This window comes from Hyla sarda, chromosome 4 (assembly GCF_029499605.1).
Source record: "Hyla sarda isolate aHylSar1 chromosome 4, aHylSar1.hap1, whole genome shotgun sequence".
In the NCBI taxonomy this organism is placed as follows: Eukaryota; Metazoa; Chordata; class Amphibia; order Anura; family Hylidae; genus Hyla; species Hyla sarda.
In genome coordinates, this window is record NC_079192.1 from 38,039,891 (window position 1) to 38,058,640 (window position 18,750).

At 42.8% G+C, this 18,750-nt stretch overlaps 1 protein-coding gene across 2 annotated transcripts in view; it reads right to left on the reverse strand.

The window, feature by feature from the left end:
* The window catches only part of PDE4A (phosphodiesterase 4A), a 1,221,221-nt gene that overhangs the window by 858,078 nt on the left and 344,393 nt on the right, over nucleotides 1-18,750 (reverse strand). The window contains exons 4-5 of one of the 2 annotated variants that reach the window (XM_056570564.1): nucleotides 14,460-14,542; nucleotides 13,804-13,860 (exon numbers count right to left, since the gene is read on the reverse strand). The gene's annotated coding sequence lies outside the window, so the exon portion shown is untranslated. Of the gene's footprint in view, nucleotides 1-4,047; nucleotides 4,139-13,803; nucleotides 13,861-14,459; nucleotides 14,543-18,750 lie in introns of those variants that run through there. The other variant, XM_056570566.1, reaches the window with a different exon arrangement.

Here is an 18,750-nt window from a genome sequence, read left to right on the forward strand (position 1 = left end):
ATAGGAGGTCGAGAAAGGAGGACGGGATAGGAGGATGGGATAGGAGGTCGAGATAGGAGGACGGCATAGGAGGTCGGGATATGAGGATGGGATAGGAGGTCGGGATATGAGGACGGGATAGGAGGACGGGATAGGAGAACGAGAAAGGAGGTCGGGATAGGAGAACGGGATAGGAGGACGGGATAGGAGGTCGGGAAATGAGGACGGGATAGGAGGTCGAGATAGCAGGTTGGGATAGGAGGACGAGATAGGAGAACAGGATAGGAGGACGGGATAGGCGGTCAGGATAGGAGGACTGGATAGGAGGTCGGGATAGGAGTTCGAGGTAAGAGGACGGGATATGGGGTTGGGATATGACAACAATATATGAGGACGGTATATGAAGTCAAAAGCTTCCTCTATTGTTGATTTTCCTCCCCAACAAGGATGAGGAAGGAAAAACCGAGCAACGCCGGGTACTCAGCTAGTGTATATATATATATATATATATATATATATATATATATAAAACTCAATGTGTGTGTTTGTATGTATATTCCACAAAAACTTCCACATGGCTAAAGATATTAACATGAAACTTGGCCACATGTTACTTATATCTCAACAACAAACATATTATAGGCAATTTAACCCTTACTCACCCCCATTTTTTCAGGAACGGGGTTTATGTTTAAAGTCCTATACAAGTCTATGGGAAATATAGGTCACTGCATAACTTCCAAACGGCTGGAGAAATTTCGATAATACTTGGTCACATGTTACTTATATGTCCACTTAAAATATATGATAGTTAATTTAACCCTTAACTACCCCCATTTGTGAGGGTCAGGGTTTTTGTTTAAAGTCCCATGCAAATCAATGGGAAATGTATGTTCTCACATAACTTCTGTACGGCTGGAGATATTTCAATACCTGGTACACATATTACAGGTCGGGATATGAGGACAGGATGGGAGGTGGAGATAGGAGGTGGAGATAGGAGGTCAAGATAGGAGAACGGGATGGTCGGGATAGGAGGTTGAGTTAGGAGGTTGGGATATGAGGACGGGATAGGAGGTCAGGATATGAGGTCGAGATAGGAGGACGGGATAGGAGGTCGGGATAGGAGGTCGGGATAGGAGGACAGGATAAGGGGACGGGATAGGAGATCGGGATAGGAGGTCGAGATAGGAGGATGGGATAGGAGTATGGGATAGGAGGACGGGATAGGAGGATATGATAGGAGGTCGGGATAGGAGGTCGGGATATGAGGTCGGGATAGGAGGTTGAGATAGGAGGATGGGATACGAGGTCGAGATAGGAGGATGGGATAGGAGGATGGGATAGGAGGACGGGATAGGAGGGTGGGATAGGAGGTCGGGATAGGAGATCGGGATAGGAGGTCGGGATAGGAGGATGGGATAGGAGGTCGGGATAGGAGGATAGGATAGGAGGACGGGATAGGAGATCGGGATAGGAGATCGGGATAGGAAGTCGAGATAGGAGGTCGAGATAGGAGGACGGGATAGGAGGACGGGATAGGAGGACTGGATAGGAGGTCGGGATAGGAAGTCGGGGCATGAGGACGGGATATGAGGACGGGATATGGGGTTGGGATATGACAACAATATATGGGGATGGGATTTGAAGTCAAAAGCTTCCTCCTTTGTTGATTTTCCTCCCCAACAAGGATTAGGAAGGAAAAACCGGGCAACGCCGGGTACTCAGATAGTATTTATATAAATTTGCACTGTCCACCATGGCCTTTGAGCTTACAATAGGCTGAAACTAATTGTTGTGTAAAGATTTCTGCTCGGCAGTCAGAAAGGTTATATCAGTTTAAAAAAAATTTTGGGTACGTTTTTTTGTCCTTTTTGCCCCATAAACTTCTCTATATGCTTTTCTTTTTAATTCCTCATGTTATTATATAATATATCTACATATTTATATATATATATATATATATATATATATATATATAGAATTCCAGGAGAGCAGCACAACCAAAAAGCGAAACAAAGTAGAGATAAGGTGCAAGCTGTGTGGGAACCCGGGTCAGGGGATCCGCTAACATAAAAATCCAGAAGACAGCAGCACACAAGGGTATTCGTGTCAAAAAGGAAGTTTTCGTGTCAAAAAGGTGGAAGTTTATTCCATTAATCCAGTGAACAAAATGCGAGCAACGTTTCTGTGACCTCACGAGCTTGATAACGGTGACGTGAGGTCACAGAAACGTTGCTCGCATTTTGTTCACTGGATTAATGGAATAAACTTCCACCTTTTTGACACGAATACCCTTGTGTGCTGCTGTCTTCTGGATATTTTTATATACATATATATATATATATATATATATATATATATATATATATATAGTGACACTGAGGCAAGTTTTAGGGCAATGAAAGGGTGTTTTTCCAAGACCTTTATCCTAGGTGAGCTAGCAAAGAAGCTCATCAGGTGCCTAATTAATGAGCAGAAGTCTGGATATAAGTCTGAATATAAGGAATGGAAACATAATAGCCTGAGCTCTCTCCAGAAGAAAGCAAGGTGGCTGTAAAGGGGGAGACAGGGGTCCTTGTGAGGAGCACACAGCCAGGCGTGACCCCCCCCCCCCCCCCAACAGTGAAGTGCACAGGTATGGAGTCTTAGCACACACAGCAAGAGGCTGCAAACACTGTATGTCAACAGTGAGTTAAAGGTTGCAGGACACATGTTTAACCCCTTAACGATGCACAACGTAAATGTACGTCCTGGTGAGGTGGTACTTAACACACCAGGACGTAAATTTACTTCCTATACATAACAGCAAGCATCGGAGCAATGCTCGGGCCATGCACGGCAGGTATCCGTGGCAGGGACCCATCAGTAATGGCAGACATTCGCGATTGCGCATATGTCCGCCATTAACCCCTCAGATGCCGTGATCTTGTGTGATAACGTGGTGATCCGATCATCCAGAACGGCAGACGGAGGTCCCCTCACCTGCCTCCGCTGCCTTCCACGGGTCTTCTGCTCTGGTCTGAGATTGAGCAGACCAGAGCAGAAGATGACCGATAACACTGATCAGTGCTATGTCCTATGCATGGCATTGAACAGTATTAGCAATCAAATTATTACGATAAATAGTCCCCTATGGGGAATATTAAAGTGTCAAAATAAAAGTTAAAAAACGTTTTTAAAAAATGTGAAAAATCCCTCCCCCAATAAAAATCTAAATTGTCAGTTTTTCCCCATTTTACCCCCAAAAAGTGTAAAAAACATTTTTAATAAACATATTTGGTATCGCCACATGCGTAAATATCCGAGCTATTAAAGTATAAAGGACAACTGGTAGCGGAAAAAACAAGCCTTCATACTAGTCTGTGGATGAAAATATAAAAGAGTTATGATTTTTAGAAGGCAAGGAGGAAAAAACGAAAATGTAAAAATAAGATTGTCTGAGTCCTTAAGGCCCAAATGGGCGTAGTCCTTAAGGTGTTCACTGGCAGGGAAAAGCCCTCCAGTTGATAGTCAGGGCATACTGGGTTGTGTAGTTAGTGGCTAGACGGTTTAGGATTTTGTTTGTTCCTGTGTTATGTTATTATTTATCCTGCAACCTGTCTAATAAAGCTGGCGAGGAGCCAAACTTGCATAAAGAACTGTTGTTTGCCTGCTGAATGAAGTAGAAACATGTGACTGTGTCAAGGACGATCCCAGAGCTAACCCCGGGGTGAAATCCTTACAATATATATGTTAAAAAAGTGATTACTGAGCCTCACACTAGGCTGTCACATCCTGTTCTGTAGAAATCACTTCTCCAAAAATATGTTGATTTGTCTTATGCCCTTTTTTTCACCATATGATTTTCTGTAGGACATTAAAATTCCTACATAAAAAACTTATTTGCAAAGTATTACAAAATAGTGAATGCCCCAAAGCCATTACAAATGCAAGGTCTTGTGTTAAGAAGGCCTTAGGATACAGTCTCAAGGAACAGGCGACACAAGTAGTGGAAGTTTGTTATCCACGCTGCCAAACCATTGATATGAAGAGGGCACAACCACTTGAGGTGAGTGTAACACTCACCTTATGATTATACATATCTTGCTAACATTTCTGCACATGGAGGCGCTCTTTCTTTGTTTTTTGTTCCTTAGGATACAGTCTCGGATGTGTGACTGAAATGCAACAAAAAAAGCAGGCATGTTGTTCGACGCATTTCTGGAATTGATTCTTCATAGACGCTTGATTTTTTTTAAAGAGGTACTCCACCCCTAGACAACTTATCTCCTAGGTCCCCCACGATCTCTGTGCAGCACCCGATGTTCGTTTAGAACGCTGGGTGCCCGCAGCAGGGGTCGTGATTTCATGCCACGCCCCCTCCCATTGACTTGCATTGAGGGGGCACGGCGTGATGCCCACTCCAAGCATTTGGAACAAAATGTTACGAACGCTGGGGCAGCGGAGTACCCCTTTAATCAGTATTAAACATACAAATTTATTGAAAAAAAATACAGCCAACAATGTCCATAACTAATCAAACAGTAGATCAGCAAAAAGACAAATGGATATACAAGAGTACAAATGCATATACACTAGACAGGTGCATACAATTTAAAAGGAAACCTATCACAGTGAAAATGCAGTATAGTCGGTGGGCAGCATGGTATAGAGCAGCAGAAGCTAAGCAGATCAATATACATATTTGTGGGATAAGATTCAGAAGCAGTTATTCATTCTGGGCTTAGGAGTCCAGTGGGTGGTCCTACTCAGTGATTAACAGCCATTGCTGCATGAGTCTTAATAAAGAGACAACTGTCAATCAGAGGACCACCCACTGGACTCCTAAGCCCAGAATGAATTACTAGTTCCAATGAAACTTTTCTCACAAATATATTTATGTATAACCTGCTTGGCTCATCCTGCTCTATAACAGACTGCCCACATATAGTGGGGCAAAAAAGTATTTAGTCAGCCACCAACTGTGCAAGTTCTCCCACTTAAAAAGATGAGAGAGGCTGTAATTTTCATCATATGTATACTTCAACTACGAGAGACATAATGAGAAAAAAAATCCATAAAATCACATTGTATGATTTTAAAAGAATTTATATGCAAATTATGGTGAAAAATAAGTATTTGGTCACCTACAAACAAGCAAGATTTCTGGTTCTCACAGACATGTAACTTCTTCTTTAAGAGTCTCCTCTGTCCTCCATTCATTACCTGTATTAATGGCTCCTGTTTGAACTTGTTATCAGTATAAAAGACACCTGTCCACAACCTCAAACAGTCACACTCCAAACTTCACTATGGCAAAGACCAAAGATCTGTTCAAGGACACCAGAAACAAAATTGTAGACCTCCACCAGGCTGGGAAGACTGAATCTACAATAGGCGAGCAGCTTGGTGTGAAGAAATCAACTGTGAGAGCAATTATTAGAAAATGGAAGACATAAAAAACCACTGATAATCTCCCTCAATCTGAGGAAGATCTCACCCCGTGGTGTAAAAATGATCACAAGAACGGTGAGCAAAAATCCCAGAACCACACGGGGGGACCTAATGAATAACCTACAGAGAGCTGGGATTAAAGTAAAAAGGCTACCAGGCACTCAAATCATGCAGTGCCACATGTGTCCCCCTGCTTAAGCCAGTATATGTCTGGGCCCATCTGAAGTTTGCTAGAGAGCATTTGGATGACCCGAAAGAGTATTAGGAGAATATCATATGGTCAGATGAAACCAAAGTAGAACTTTTTGGTAAAAACTCAACTCGTCGTGTTGTGGGGGGGGGGGGAGACGACGACAAAGAATGCTGAGTTGCATCCAAAGAACACCATACCTATGCATGGGGCTGGAAGCATCATGCTTTGGGGCTGTTTTTCTGCTAAGGGACCAGGACAACTGATCCGTGTAAAGGAAATAATGAATGGGGCCATGTATAATGAGATCTTGAGTGAAAATCTCCTTCCATCAGCAAGGGCATTGAACATTAAACATGGCTGAGTCTTGACAATGCATGCCAATGATCCCAAAAAGCATGCCAATGATCCCAAACACACCGCCCGGGCAATGAAGGAGTGGCTTTGTAAGAAGCATTTCAAGGTCCTGGAGTGGCCTAGCTAGTCTCCAGATCTCAACCCCATAGAAAACCTTTGGAGGGAGCTGAAAGTCTGTGCTGCCCAGTGACAGCCCCAAAACATAACTGCTCTAGAGGAGATCTGCATGGAGGAATGGGCCAAAATACCAGCAACAGTGTATGAAAACCTTGTGAAGACTTACAGAAAATGTTTGACCTCTGTCATTGCCAACAAAGGGTATATAACAAAGTATTGAGATGAACTTGTTATTGACCAAATACTTATTTTCCACCATAATTAGAAAATAAATTCTTTAAAAATCAGACAATGTGATCTTATGGATTTTTTTTTCAATTATGTCTCTCATAGTTGAGGTATACCTACGATGAAAATTACAGGCCTCTCACATCTTTTTAAGTGAGAGGACTTGCACAATTGGTGGCTGACTAAATACTTTTTTGCCCTACTGTATTAGACTACATTTTTACCCCTTAAGGACCAAGCCCATTTTCACATTTTTTTGCACATCTGACCACTGTCACTTTAAGCATTAATAACTCTGGGAATCTTTTACTTATGAATTTGATTCTCAGATGTTTTTTTCATGACATATTCTACTTTATCATAGGGGTAAATTTTCATCGATACTTGCATTATTTCTTGGAGAAAAATGCAAAAATGTCAGGAAAAATTTGAACATTTTGCATTTTTCTAACTTTGAAGCTCTCTGCTTGTGAGGAAAATAGACATACCAAATAAATTATATATTGATTCTCATATACAATATGTCTACTTTATGTTTGCATCATAAAGTTGACATGTTTTTACTTTTGGAAGACATCAGAGGGCTTCATAGTTCAGCAGAAATTTTCCAATTTAAAAAAAAAAATTCTAAATTGGAATTTTTCAGGGACCAGTTCAGATTTGAAGTGGATTTGAGGGGTTTTCATATTAGAAATACCCAATAAATGACCCCCATTATAAATACTGCACCCCTCAAAGTATTCAAAATGATATTTATAATGTTTGTTAACCATTTAAGTGTTTCACAGGAATAACAGTAAAGTGAAGGAGAAAATTCAAAATCTCAATTTACACTAACATGTTCTTGCAGACCCAGTTTTTGAATTTTTACAAGGGGTAAAAGGAGAAAATGTCCCCCAAAATGTGTAACCCAATTTCTCTCGAAAGTGCTCTGTTAGTGAACTAGAGGGCTCAGAAGCGAAGGAGCGACAATGGGATTTTAAAGAGTGAATTTTGCTGAAATGGTTTTTAGGGGGCATGTCACATTTAGGAAGCCTCTATGGTTCCATAGCCGAAAAAACTAACAAAAACAAAAAAAACACATGGCACACTATTTTGGAAACGACATCCCTCAAGGCATATAACAAAGGGTACAGTGAGCCTTAAAACTCCACAGGTGTTTGATTATTTTTCGTTAAAATCGGATGTGTAAATGAAAAAATAAAATATGTTTTCACTAAAATGCAGATTTTCCCCCAAATTTACAATTTTTACAAGAGGTAATGGGAATACCCCATATGTGGACATCAAGTGCTCTGCTGGCGCACTACAATGCTCGGAAGAGAAAGAGCCACATTTGGGTTTTTGAAAGCAAATTTTGCTGAAATAATTTTTGGGGGGCATGTCACATTTAGGAAGCCCCTGTGGTGCCATAACAGCAAAAAAAAAAAAAAAAAAAAAAACACATGGCATACTATTTTGGAAACTACACCCCTCAAGGCATGTAACAAGGGGTACATTGAGCCTTAACACCCCACAGGTGTTTGACAACTTTTCGTTAAAATCAGATGTCTAAATATAAAATATAAAAAATTCACTAAAATGCAGCATTTTTTCCCAAATTTACAATTTTTACAAGAGGTTATAGGAGAAAATGCTCAACAAAATTTGTAACTCCTGAGTATGGAAATACCCCATGTGTGGATGTAAAGTGCTCTGTGGGCAAACTACAATGCTCAGAAGAGAAGGAGCACCATTGGGCTTTTGGAGAGAGAATTTGTTTGGAATGGAAGTCGGGGGCCATGTGCGTTTACAAAGCCCCCATGCTACCAGAACAGTGGATCCCCACCCCCCCATGTGACCCCATTTTGGAAACTACACCCCTCACGGAATGTAATAAGGGTTGCAGTGAGCACTTACACTCCACTGCCATTTGACAGCCTTTTGGAACAGTGGGCTGTGCAAATGAAAAATTTTATTTTTCATTTTCACGGACCACTGTTACAAAAATCTGTCAGACACCTGTGGGGTGTAAATGTTCACTGCACCCCTTATTACATTCTGTGAGGGGTGTAGTTTCTAAAATGGAGTTACATGTGGGGGGGGGGTTCCACTGTTCTGGCACCATGGGGGCATTGTAAACACACGTGGCCTTCAATTCCAGCCAAATTCTCTCTCCAAAAGCCTAATGGCGCTCCTTCTCTTCTGAGCATTGTAGTTCGCAGCAGAGCACTTTACATCCACATATGGGGTATGTCCTTACTCAGAAGAAATGGTGTTATAATTTTTTTTCCTATTACCCCTTGTGAAAATGAAAAATTTGGGATAACACCAGCATTTTAGTGAAAAAATAAAAAAATTTCATTTTCACGCCCAACTTTAACAAAAATTCTTTAAACACCTGTGGGGTTTTAAGGCTCACTATACCCCTTGTTACATTCCGTAAGGGGTGTAGTTTCCAAATGTGGGTGTTTTTTTCCATCTTTGTGTCAGAACCGCTATAACGATCAGCCATCCCTGTGCAAATCACCTCAAATGTACATGGCGCTCTCACTCCTGAGCTTTGTTGTGTGCCCGCAGAGCATTTTACGTCCGTACATTTATTTCCGTACTCAGGAGAACATTTTGGGGGTCTTTTTTTCCTTTTACCTCTTGTGAAAATGAAAAGTATGAGGCAACACCAGCAAGTTAATGTAAAAAAAATATTTTTTACAATAACATGCTGGAGTAGACCCAAACGTTACCTTTTCATAAGGGGTAAAAGAAGAAAAAGCTCCCAAAATTTGTTAGGCAATTTCTCCCGAGTAAGGAAATACCCCATATGTGGCCCTAAACTGTTGCCTTGAAATACGACAGGGCTCCGAAGTGAGAGAGCGCCATGCGCATTTGAGGCCTAAGTTAGGGATTTGAATAGGGGTGGACATAGGGGTATTCTACGCCAGTGATTCATAAACAGGGTGCCTCCAGCTGTTGCAAAACCCCAAGCATGCCTGGACAGTCAATGGCTGTCTGGCAATACTGGGAGTTGTTGTTTTGCAACAGCTGGAGGCTGTGCCGTACCAGATGTTTTTCATTTTTATTGGGGAGGGGATTATGTAGAGGTATGTGTATATGTAGTGTTTTACCCTTTATTTTGTGTAGTGTAGTGTAGTGTTTTTAAGGTACATTCACACGGGCGGGGGTTCACAGCGAGTTTCCCGCTGGGAGTTTAAGCTTCAGCGGAAAATTTGCTTCATCTCAAACTTGCAGTGAGAAACTCGCTGTAAAACCCTGCCTGTGTGAATGTACCCTGTACTACTACAACTTCCAGCATGCCCTTTGGCTGTCCGTGCATGCTGGGGGTTGTAGTTATGGAACAGCTGGAGGCACACTGATTGCAAAACACTGAGAGTTTGTTACTGAACTCAGTGTTTCCCAACCTGTGTGCCTCCAGCTGTTGCAAAACTCCAACTCCCAGCATGCATGGTCTGTCAGTGCATGCTGGGAGTTATAGTTTTGCAACAGCTGGAGGCACGCGGGTTGGGAAACACTGAGTTAGGAAACAGACAATGTTTCCCAACCAGTGTGCCTCCAGTTGTTGCAAAACTACAACTCCCAGCATGCCCAGACAGCCAAAGGTTCATGCTGGGAGTTGTAGTTTTGCAACAACTGGAGGAGAAATGTTTGGAGACCACTGTGTAGTGGTGTCCAAACTGTAGCCCTCCAGATCTTGCAAAACTTCAACTCCAAGTATGCCTGGACTGCCCAGGTATGCTGGGAGTTGTAGTTCGGCAACATCTGAAGGGCCAGATGTTACAGAACTACAACTCCCAGCATGCCCAGACAGCTAAAGGCGATATTCACCGCTGCCTCTGATGCCGACGCCGCCATTGCCTCGTCCACTTGCCTGCAGCCGTCCCCCGCTGCCTGGGCCGGTCCTCAGGTATGTGCTACTGGTCCCCCCGCCACATTGGCCCCCGCAGCTCTCAGGGTCATCTTTCCCCGATCTGCCCGGACTTCTAGTGGTGGGCAAAGTGGGGGATCTGAACTTTCCCCCTCTCCAGTCAGCTGAGACACTGTGATTGGTCCACAGGGACCAATCACAGTGATCGCTGATCAGGACCATTCACAGATGGTCCTGCGGTGTGTTGCAGAAGTTGTCTCCCGTCGGTAACAGCCGGACTTCTGGCTGTTAACCCGTGCAATGCCGCGTATCGTTGGGTTAACTGAATGACTTATATAAACATCAGGACGAGCGAACTACCAGCATAACCTGACATTTATATAAGTCATTCTGCAGGAAGGGGTTAAAGCATCTATTTGATAAAACTTTTGACATGTTGCTCAGACATGTTAAAAGTTTAGATTGCACGGGGGCTTACTTCTTAGACCCACCCCGATTGTGAATAAGTCGCTGTAGTCTGTTGCAGGGCACTCCGCATTTCACTGGCTTATAACTCGTGATCATATCGAGTCTCCGGAGTGAGACCTGGTGCAATCTAAACTTTTGACATGTCTGGACAAAATGTTGTAACGCTAGAAGGATGCTTCATGTCTTCCACCACATAGAACAACACAATGTACCATCGGTTATACTGGCGTTGGACGCTGAGAAGGCGTTTGACCGGCTCTGCTGGTCGTTCACCTTCTCGGTACTCAGAGAAATGAGTCTTTGGGGATTTGTCTTGTCTGCCATTTCCTCCCTGTACTCCAGTCCCTCCGCCAGAGTGTTGGCCAATGGTGCCCTTTCGATAGATTTTGATATTACAAATGGATCCAGGCAGGGATGCCCCCTGTCCCCCCTAATATACATCCTCTCGATTGAGCCACTGGCCCAGTCGATCCGATTAGATCCCAATATCTCAGGAATTCAGATAGGCTCCGAGGAGCATACCATCTCCCTTTATGCAGATGACATCATCATTTCTACCTCGAATCCCTCTACCATAGTTCCGGCGGTCCTCGCACAAATACATAGCTTTGGGTCCCTGTCATATTATCACTTGAATGCTGCTAAGACACAGGCCCTGGCTCTCAATGTACCTGGTGAGGTGGCAACTTCCCTTCGTTCACTTTACCTATTTGACTGGCGGGAGTCCTCCATCCAATATTTGAGGCTTCAACTCTCATACCCCTATACAAAATGAATTACCTCCCTGTGCTAGATAATATAGCTAAAGAAGTAGATACCCTCTCCACTAATTTGATCTCCTGGGTTGGCAGGGTAGCTGCTTTTAAAATTTTCCTTTTACCTAAATTCCTCTATATTTTCCGTACCTTAGCCATAGATATACCAAACTCATTCTTTGTCTCCTCACAGCGCATACTGTCTAGTTTTATATGGGCAAACTCCAAACCTAGATTATCTCAGAATATTCTATCCAAATCTAAGCTGAGGGGTGGAATGGGCTCCCCGAACATTCATGGATATTATATGGCTTCTCTTATCTTTCCTCTTAAACAATGGTGGAGGAATGATTTGTCCACCCCATGGGAGCGCATTGAACTACATTACACCTCCCCGTTTTCCCTACACAACTCCTTATTGTTGCCCCTTTGGAGTTTATCTCTCACTCACTCCCAAAACCCGATTATTAAAGCTTCCCTAAAAGCCTGGAACCACTTCCTCAAGCACACTACTCTTACCTCATATTATCCCCTCACACTAGTGGAATCATCTATACCTAACATTAATTTGACTAACTGGTCAGCTGCGGGGATCCACACAGTGACTGATCTTCTGGTCGCTTATTATCTTTTGCTTCTATACAGGATAAGTTTTCTCTTCCAGCTAGGGATTTTTACAAGTACTTACAAATTAGACATTTCCACGACTCATTATCTCATAGCTCACTAAGAATTAGTGCCTCTACGGCCAATTTTCTCTCTTCAAACCAGAAAGGTCTGAAGCTGCTATATAACTCCCTAACACAGGCAGATACTTTTAAGAAACACTATTCACTTAGACTTTGGGAGAGAGATCTTGGTCTCACTTTCACGGAGGAAGACTGGTGCAGCAATCTTATCCCATTGGAAAACGAACACAGTACCTCTAATTTCCACAATCATATGTAAAGTGAACACGACATATTCCTTTGAAAAAGTATTAGCATTGGGCTCTGCTGGATATGAGAAGTTTAGTCATAGGTGGCAAGCATGGAAAGCGTCCATACATTGTGTAGATATTTAGCATTCCGAACCTCTATGGTCCTTTCACTTGACCTATGATACCCTTTCCAGGCCCCTTCCACCTCGCTCTTCTCTTTTTAGCCCCAAATGTAGCCCTCTAAACCCCTTGCGGTGTATCTCGGTCTAATGAGGTAATCCTCATTAGACAACCTGACAACTCTAGCTACAACTCATTATCTCACAAAGGTTGGGCTATTTGCTGACTTTTATAATAGTTCTCATATAGCTACACACAGTGAACATCACTTTATATTGCAATTTTTTTTAGACATCACGTTTAGACGCCTTTATGTTTTCCTTGTTTTCTCTGTACCTACTTCTGCATATTTACATTGAATTGAATGCTACGACCATGTTTTGCCTTCATAATATGTATTTAAATGTTGTTTTGGTTCATTAATTTAAAACATTCAATAAAAAAACGTATTGAACGTAAAAGACAAGCCTGCCAAACAGCAAGTCTGCATAGTCTTAGGCTGCATTCAGATCACTGTATACTACAGTTTTAGGTCCGGTCACAGAACCGGATACGGGGCAAAATGGAGCCGAACTGAGCTACTGTCTGACTCATTTAAGTGAATGGGTTTTGGCGCCAGTCCGGCTGGGGTTCAGGAGCGCCTAGTTTTCCCATCCCCCAGCCGGCAGTCGTAGGCTGCAAACGATGTGAATGCAGCCTAGCGCAGGCCAAATACATTAATTAAATATAGGCTGAGCTTGATGGTTCTGGAAATATCTAATTGCATATAGGTATGTCTTTGTTTAAGCATGAGACAACCCCCACTGTCCCCCAACCCGCTCGATCCCTTGTTTCCCATTAGCTTCTGTGGAGCCCACATTATATATAGCTGAATTCAATTATGCCATAATCACAGCATATTGCACATCATTTATACTTTTTGCTCTCAATAATGTGGACATTGAAGCCAATGGAAGACTAGAGTTACAACCATGACATTTTGTTCAGCTATAGCAACAGCCTATTGTATGATTAGCAGCAGTGGGAACTAGACCTTGTAAAGTAATAGTTTTTATAATATTTTATAATGCCCTGCAAAGAACCATTAGAAAGACAGGCTAGTGGATTTTCTGGATTACACACATTTGTCAAGGACATACTGAGCTGTGTTTCCGATCCATAATAGGGCACCCATTATCTTTTGTACCTGTTAAATAAATTAATTCTCATATGAAGATAAGCACAGTTTATTTCCATCTTCCACTGGATGCCATATTATTCAGGTAATGCTTGTAGACACTGGCTCACTATACTGAATTGCCATAGGCATAAACAAAAGTAGAGAAACTACCTTTAAAACTGCTCAAGGTGTCAGGAAAAAAATTTTACTCACCTGCTACCAATCCCTTGCCAGTGCCAGTTCCCACTGTTGGCAATTATTGTTCTCCATCTAGACACATAAGAAATACCTGGTCAGTCCATGAGTCCATGAGTTAGGTTGCCCTTACTGTCCCTGATTTGCTTAGTTAGTTTTTCCTATGGTTCAGGAAGCGCTGGCAGCAAGAATAAGGACAAGTGGGAGATCGGTGGCAGGTGAGTACATTTTATTAAAATATTTTCTTGACACCTTGACCATTAAATGTAAAAAATATTTCCCTGGAATACCCCTCCAAAACACCCTCTGGTGATTTCTTCTCTTAAATGTGCTAAGAGCCTTTCCCTGACAGCTTTACAGCTGCTTTTTATCAATCCTATTAGTCTCTGTTGGTGACTTTCCTAACAGCATCTCCCCTTCTTGCCCATTTCCTAAGCAGGCCCTGAAGGCACATGTGGTGGTCTTGCCTAAGCCTAATAAGGATACTGCGTATTGGCAAAAAGATTGTCCTATTTCGCTGAACAACTGCGATATATAGTTGTTTTCTAAAATCCTAGCAGTTCGTCTGGACGCAGTTATCTCTGTAGTTATCCATGGAGATCACATGGGATTTGTAACAGGAAGGAAGGCAAAGGAAAACACTGCGTACAATTTCTTTGATTTCTCAGGCTTACCAAGGAGGACCGTTGGTGCCCCTGCTCTCTGTTGATGCTGAGAAAACATTCGATTGGGCACACTGGCGGTTCCTGTTGGCTTCCTTGAAGCAGATTGAAGGGAAAGAGCTTTTTATTTATTTATTTATTTTTTTAAACAACTTTTGCCAGAAAGTTAAACAGATTTGTAAATGATTTCTATTTAAAAATCTTAATCCTTTCAGCACTTATTAGCTGCTGTATGCGCCACAGGAAGTTGTATATATTTCTGTAGTTGTTTTCTGTCTGACCACTGTTGTCTGCTGACACATCTGTCGGTATCAGGAACTGTCCAAAGGAGGGGAGGTTGCTATGGGGATTTGCTTGTACTCTGGACAAATTAATAGAAGCAATTTACAAATCTGTTTAACTTTCTGCACCAGTTGATTAGAAAAAAATTGTTTTCCACCGTAGTTCCCTTTGAACAACTACGGTGTCCATTTTAGGACAGCATCAGCCGTCAAGCTGTACCTCGCTCATCCTTCAGCCAAAACGGCATCCCGCCTCCTCCCTCGCTCATCCTTCAGACAAAACGGCGTCCCGTCTCCTCCCTCCTCCGTCAGGCAAAACCTTTGTCATCCTTAAGTCTGTCATACCTCAGATGAAAATGAAAGTGCTGAGTCAGCAGAGCTTCGGCAGACCTGCTAGCACAGACAGTGTGTGATTGGCTGCTGCCAGCAAAGATACTGTGATTGGTTGATGGGAGCGTAGGTGTGTGCAGTCCCGCTCCACTGTTTACACACATTTTTTTACAAACCCTAATCCTCTCATGTACCCAGCTTTCCCCTATTCCTGCAAAACAAACCTGTGCTAATCCTCTCATGTACCCAGCTTTCCTGAGCGTAGGTGTGTGCAGTCCCGCTCCACTGTTTACACACATTTCTTTACAAACCCTAATCCTCACATGTACCCAGCTTTCCCCTATTCCTGCAAAACAAACCTGCGCTAATCCTCTCATGTACCCAGCTTTCCCCTATTCCTGCAAAACAAACCTGCGCTCACTGTGATTGGTTGATGGGAGCGTAGGTGTGTGCAGTACCACTCCACTGTTTAGACACATTTCTTTACAAAGCCTAATCCTCTCATGTACCCAGCTTTCCCCTAAAAAACAAAGCTGCGCTCTCGGCTTTTCCCCTATTCCTGCAAAACCTACAGTTATGTACTCAGCTTTTAACAATTCCTGATAAACCTACAGCTGACTACTTAACTGTAGGTTTTGCAGGAAAAGGGGAAAAGCTGAGAGCGCAGGTTTGTTTTGCAGGAATAGGGGAAAGCTGGGTACATGAGAGGATTTGGGTTTGTAAAGAAATGTGTCTAAACAGTGGAGCGGGACTGCACACACCTACGCTCCCATCAACCAATCACAGTGAGCGCAGGTTTGTTTTGCAGGAATAGGGGAAAGCTGGGTACATTAGAGGATTTGGGTTTGTAAAGAAATGTGTCTAAACAGTGGAGCGGGACTGAACACCCCTACGCTCCCATCAACCAATCACAGTATCTTTGCACTCCCATCAACCAATCACAGTATCTTTGCTGCCAGGCAATCACACACTGTCTGTGCTAGCAGGTCTGCCGAAGCTGTGATAACTCAGCATGAGAGAGTTTAGGTTGACAAAGATTTTGCCTGACGGAGGAGGGAGTAGGCGGGACGCAGTTTCGGAGAAGGGGGGAGGCAGTTTCGGAGGAGGGAGGAGGCGGGCCGCAGTTTTCGCTGAAGGATGAGGGAGGTACGGCTGAAAACTGACAGCGATTTGTCTGTGGGAGGAGGCGGGACGCCGTTTTGGCTTAAGGATGAGGGAGGTACGGCTGAAAACTGACAGCGATTTGTCTGGGGGAGGAGGCGGGAAGCCGTTTTGGCTTAAGGATGAGGGAGGTACGGGTGAAAACTGACAGCGATTTGTCTGGGGGAGGAGGCGGGAAGCCGTTTTGACTGAAGGATGAGCGAGGTGCGGCTGACGGCTGATGCTGTCCTAAAATGGACACCGTAAACAACAGCAGAAAGGAGCATGTTGGTCTAATAAGATATATTAAAAAGTTTCTTATATTAACTTGTACTATATATATGTATGCACACATTTTTTTTTCAAATGACAGTGGCTATTTAAGGAATAGACAATTTTTAGACCTAAGAACCACATGATGCTAAAAGGGGGACATTTAAAGGAGATCTCAGGTATAAAAAAAACGTATATCCCCTATTCTAAGCATAGGGAATAAGAGATATACCGTACGAGCCCGGGCTCTCCTCCTGAATAGGACATAGTCGACCACCGCCTGAAGCTGCGGCCCTCAATGCAGCTCTATGAAAGAGCAAGAGCGCTGCATTCAGCAATCTTTGGCTCTCCCACAGAGTTGCATTGAGGGGGCGTGTCGGCTGCCGCTTCGTGCCGTGGTCGTCACGAGTCATTTGGACTGAGAGTAAGGGCCTGTATGGGAGATCGCTGGGGTCCCAGTGGTCAGATCCCTGCAATCTGAAACATATCCCCTATCCTAAATTGTTATATCCCCGATTACTCCTTTAAGCTCACAAGTCCAATAAATTATAGTTTTACATAGTTACATAGTTACATAGTTAGTACGGTCGAAAAAAGACATATGTCCATCAAGTTCAACCAGGGAATTAAGGGGTAGGGGTGTGGCGCGATATTGGGAAGGGATGATATTTTATATTTCTTCATAAGCATTAATGTTATTTTGTTCCAGGAATGTATCTAATCCTGTTTTAAAGCTGTAAATTGTTCCAGCTGTGACCAGTTCCTGAGGTAGACCGTTCCATAAATTCACAGTCCTCACGGTAAAGAAGGCGTGTCGCCCCTTGAGACTAAACTTTTTATTCTCCAGACGGAGGGAGTGCCCCCTCGTCCTTTGGGGGGGTTTAACCTGGAACAGTTTTTCTCCATATTTTTTGTATGGGCCATTAATATACTTATATACGTTTATCATATCCCCCCTTAAACGTCTCTATTTGTAACCTAAAAAAACTACTAACCATGGGGTAGTTTCCTGATAATCTGTCATTAAATCTACATGTATTTGATGCTGGATTAGAGGGAGTTCTGTACCACATTGTTTTGAATGTATCCTGTGAGTTCTGTTCAATTTCTTTTATTTCTCTCCTCCTTTTAGCAGAGTTTAATTGCATATGGAATTACCATAAACATTACGGACGTGTAATAAAGTCATTTCAATAGACTAATCCCTTTCTCTGCTAATTGAAATGTTGATTTTGTATACAGAGGGAATGGTGGGGCAGCCATGCACAGCTCCTGTCCATCCCTTTGTGACTCAATGAGGTTGCCTTTGAATGGTCCCACAAATACATCAACAAACTCAATGTATTAACCCATTAAGGATGCTGCTTATTTTGAACTTTAGGACACTGAGTATGTTTTCGATCAAAAGAGTCATCTTTTCTGTATTAAGATTATTTTAGTCGTTTTTTTGTTGTACAGTTTGTCCGTAAATATAATTTTGCATTACATATTTTTTAAGCAGATCAGTTCACCTTTTGTTATGTTGTTCCTTGTACTAAAAAAAAAATGAAATTGAAAGCATTTCAACAAATTTGTTAAAAATTAAAAACTAGCTCTGTCATTCTCGAGCTTGGCCTTAAAGGTATACTCCACTGCTAGACATCTTATCCTCTATACAAAGGCTGCTGTACTCTGTAGCTACCACAATAAAGCATGATATTAAAATGTATTTAATACACCCTCCACAACATGTTTTGATGGAATCATAGCATTATCAGGAGGTTAGAAGGCAATTGCTGTCACTTGCTAGTTAGGGTGGACCTCATTTTCAGCCTCCAGTAGCTGGATCCAGCTGGAGAATTTCAAAATAACCTGCTATTGTATTCCTGCCAGACCTGTGCTGGTCAGGACATTTTTCCCAGTAAATTACCAGATCAGAGTCCCCTGCTTGCTCAGTTCTGCTCATTAAATTTAAAGGAGTACTCTGATTTATAAACGTATACCTTCCAAATGTTCCCCATGTCTGTACCTCTCTGGTCATGTACTTCTTGTTGCAATCGGTCCAGCCGTTCTCTTGATGTGGCGTTCCGTATTTCACGGCACTTCCTGGTTATGGTGGTGTGGAGGGTGACGTAAAAATCGTCATCCCCCATGCTGCCTTGCTTCAAGTTCCTGTCCCTCCGTGCCTCCCTCCTCCTCCCCTCCCTTCCCCTCCCCTCCCTCCATCTAGCATTTGGTCATGCGCATAGGACTGGTGCTACGTTACTTTTATGTGTAACTCCTTTTGTGAATAATCCTGA